The 3,760-nt window shown below is 47.8% G+C and overlaps 1 long non-coding RNA gene across 1 annotated transcript; it reads right to left on the bottom strand.

Moving 5' to 3' along the window:
* Window positions 1-1,241: 1,241 nt before the first annotated feature.
* LOC145653768 (uncharacterized) lies at window positions 1,242-2,872 on the bottom strand. Its single transcript, XR_014119966.1, has 2 exons — window positions 1,793-2,872; window positions 1,242-1,563 (listed from the first exon to the last, which is right to left on the bottom strand). It is a non-coding gene; the product is annotated as an uncharacterized LOC145653768 (long non-coding RNA).
* Window positions 2,873-3,760: the final 888 nt, after the last annotated feature.

Genomic DNA, 3,760 nt, shown 5'->3' with positions numbered 1-3,760 from the left:
GTCTACATCACACCATCCTCCCCTACAGGGGGGACAGTGTCCATTACACCATCCTCTCCTACAGGGGGGACAGTGTCCATTACACCATCCTCTCCTACAGGGGGGACAGTCTACATCACACCATCCTCTCCTACAGGGGGGACAGTGTCCATTACACCATCCTCTCCTACAGGGGGGATAGTGTCCATTACACCATCCTCTCCTACAGGGGGGACAGTGTCCATTACACCATCCTCTCCTACAGGGGGGACAGTCTCCATTACACCATCCTCTCCTACAGGGGGGACAGTCTCCATCACACCATCCTCTCCTACAGGGGGGACAGTCTCCATCACACCATCCTCTCCTACAGGGGGGACAGTCTCCATCACACCATCCTCTCCTACAGGGGGGACAGTCTCCATCACACCATCCTCTCCTACAGGCGGGACAGTCTCCATCACACCACCCTCTAGAATAGAATACCAGACAGTACAGGAACTTTGTCTGCAGTATTTAAAAACAAGGAAAACCTTCTATAGGCTATAGGGGCCGGCCATCTTGACATTAACGGCCGGTGGCCGCGCAGACAACTGAAGCAAAGATGGCAAGATGAAATTAACGCGGATCTGAAGGCTGCACACTTGCACCCAGATGACGTGTTTGATTGAGTGAAGTGGTGTTCAAAGATCTGAACAGCTGACCCTGCACTGGTGGGACAATGCTAGGAAGAAGAATGGGCTATAGGGGCAAATATTTAGTCTGATGGTCTTTTACACTTGAGCTACAGCAGGATCTTGGCTCTCTTAAACTTACATGAGATGGAATCTGAATGGAATACTTCAGAAGATGACCAGATACATTTCTTGCTTATTGTCATGGGAGGTCACACTGAACATATATAAGAGGTAATCACATATGGTCATTATATCATTGCTAAAATAACTTTAATGGTGACGTAAGACTTTTCTCTTCATGAGTGACAGCTTCCATCACATCTGTCACGAGGGGTGCTTTGCACATGTAGTCAGTTTTCACCTAAACAAAAGAAACTAAACAGGAAACCGATACAGGTTAAACGCTACTGATCTGATCATTTCCGTCATGTAAGTTAGATTAGCTTTTGTTACTGACTTCCGCTCAGCTCAGTGTTGGTGAGATCTGTTCAGTCTCTAACATCAGATGATTTAGGGCACGAAATTCTAAAAAAAAAATAAAATAATTAATTCAAATGATTATATGATGAAAAATCACTAGGCTAATTGGTGCACAATTGTTTTTATTTACAATATCTTTCAAAAACACTTTGCTAACCTTAGTGCTTGAGTTGTTTTAAGGAAACAGCTAGATACCTTCCCAAACATTTGTGATTTCATGCTGACCTAGGCTAACCTAGGGAACATGTTTACGCATTCACTCTGCGTAGATGGTAAACAATGGCGCGCGCGCAGTATTCGGGGTGGTGAGTCACTTCCTCGCCTCCTCCCCCACTCCCACCGTGAGCGCGTGGGCATCTTTGAGTCAGACACCAGCGGCATGGCAACGCAACCACGGCAACCTTCTGCCTCCAAACACACTCACCAGCTGCACGAGAGAGAGAGAGAGAGAGAGAGAGAGAGAGAGAGAGAGAGAGAGAGAGAGAGAGAGAGAGAGAGAGAGAGAGAGAAGGAGAGAAAGAGGGAGAGAGGGAGAAACTTGAAGACACTCTTCTGGTGAAGTGGTAATAAGCTGCCGTATGGGAACAGTCGTCTGTCAGAAAGCAGCTCAACTCTCATCAAAAAACAAAAACCCCACAACCAAACAACCTCCTCACCTCGAGCACTCTCGCCCAGCTAGTTTCTGCACATGCGACTAACAATGCCAGCCGTACAGGTAGTGGCGCTCATTTCGCCTGACTCACGCGCAGGGTGGTCTCTGAGCTTAGCAACATTAAGGGGGATTTGTTAAAGCAGGCTCTGGTGCAGACCTCTTCATCTCTTTCTCTTCTAGGGAGACATGATCAGCTCATATTAAGATGAAATATCAGCCTGTGACACACGCGCCGTGTTCCACGAGAGACGCTCTGTGGGGTCTCTGGTCGTCTCTTGGCCTAATCTGAAAGGGTGATGTTTGGGCAGTGGGAGCAGTGAGTGGGTGAAGGGAACACTGCGTCCTGATTCATCTCAGCACGATGCTTCTGTGCTGTAAAACGGATCTGTCAAACATGTCTGCGATGAGGCTGCAGGCGTCGGAGTGGACGGTCTAAACTGGAAAACGTGAATTCCCAGAGTACCACACTGACTTGAAATGTATTTACAAGCACAATGTGTTACCCTGTTAACTGTTGTGCGACAAAACACAGTACGTGTGTCTTCCTGTTTACATTTTTTAAACCTTTTTTTAGGTTAATCGAAGTCTTTACAAAGTCTTCAACGGTCACACCCGTCACGCCTAATTTACCTGCGCATGCACAGAATTTACCTGCGCACGCACAGAAAGCGACGAGCCAAACTCGACCGCAGACAAAGCGAAGGACAGAGACGCGCGTCCGGACGTTTCACGGACCTTCGTAAGTCAGGCTGGAAAACCGAAGGCTTGCATAGCATCTCCAGCATTCTACCCACGCGAGCAGAGACGCGCGCGTTCATCCTGACACGCGACAAGCTTGAGAACTCGAAGGTCCCCAGCACGGGGGACCTGACTCGAGTCTCGCGCCGTTTGTTTCCACGATCGCACTGCTGAACGCTAGCTTGGCACGAGCGTGAGCGTGTCTTCTCCCGTTTAAAACACTTCCTCGTGGTGCTAAAAGATGAACTTTTTGTTGCTCTTCTTGATTGGACGTATGAATAATTCTGGAGGTTGTTGCGTAAAAGTGTTGAGCGCCGCGTTTCAGCGGGTATCCTGAATAATGGCTTATATCCTGTTATGTCCTACACTGCGACACTGCGCGTGCTTTAGAAGCGGAGCTGCAGTCGCCGTCATCAGATGGGTTTCGTAAGCCGCGTGCTTGCCAGTAGCGGAGTGTTTATGGGATTGTTTCTATTGTAGTTTATCTGCGCTCTCTGAATTCGTGACTGTACTTTCTGCATACCTCTGTGAGGCAAACCCGCCCCAGCCAAGCCCTTTAACCACAGATAGCATTCTTCCTGCCACTTTAATCACTTTTTGTGGCCTTAGAGTTATAGACAATGAATCACACACACACACACACACACACACACACACACAAACACACACACACACACACACACACACACACACACACACACACACGTCACCTGTTCAGTGATATGGCTCACCTAGTGCATACACTTCAAAGAAGCTGTGTGTGCACGTGTGTGTGTGTGTGTGAGAGAGAGAGAGAGAGAGAGAGAGAGAGAGAGACAGGTTGGCTCAAGGTTCACCCAATAGTGCAATGATCTCACCTGCTGTGGTGTGTTGCCAGTGATAATACTCCGCTGGAGGAAGTTGTAAGGATATTAGTGTCTTAGTTCTGATTTTATTTATAGTGTTAGTATGTCCAGCGGCTCCCTGAGCTGTTCTGGATCTGCATACGTCCACAGTGAGGCCAGGACAACACCAGCGAGTGTTTACAACTCTCATGTACTTCCTCCGGAGAAATATTTTGAAAGGGGCCAGACAAGCTGTGTCCCAGTTGCTCAGCTTGGGAATGAATGCTGTCTGTAGTTCCACTTGTGTTGTATTCACGCAAATGTCTCATGTGTTCTGTTTGTCCTTTGTCTTGGGAGAGATTTTGTTATTGGTCTTTGTTAACGAATTTCACGTATTTTCACTGGGTTTT

The sequence above is a fragment of the Electrophorus electricus genome, chromosome 25 (assembly GCF_041902795.1).
Source record: "Electrophorus electricus isolate QZ-2024a chromosome 25, ASM4190279v1, whole genome shotgun sequence".
Taxonomy (NCBI): Eukaryota; Metazoa; Chordata; class Actinopteri; order Gymnotiformes; family Gymnotidae; genus Electrophorus; species Electrophorus electricus.
This window is presented reverse-complemented; position numbering and strand designations above follow the sequence as displayed.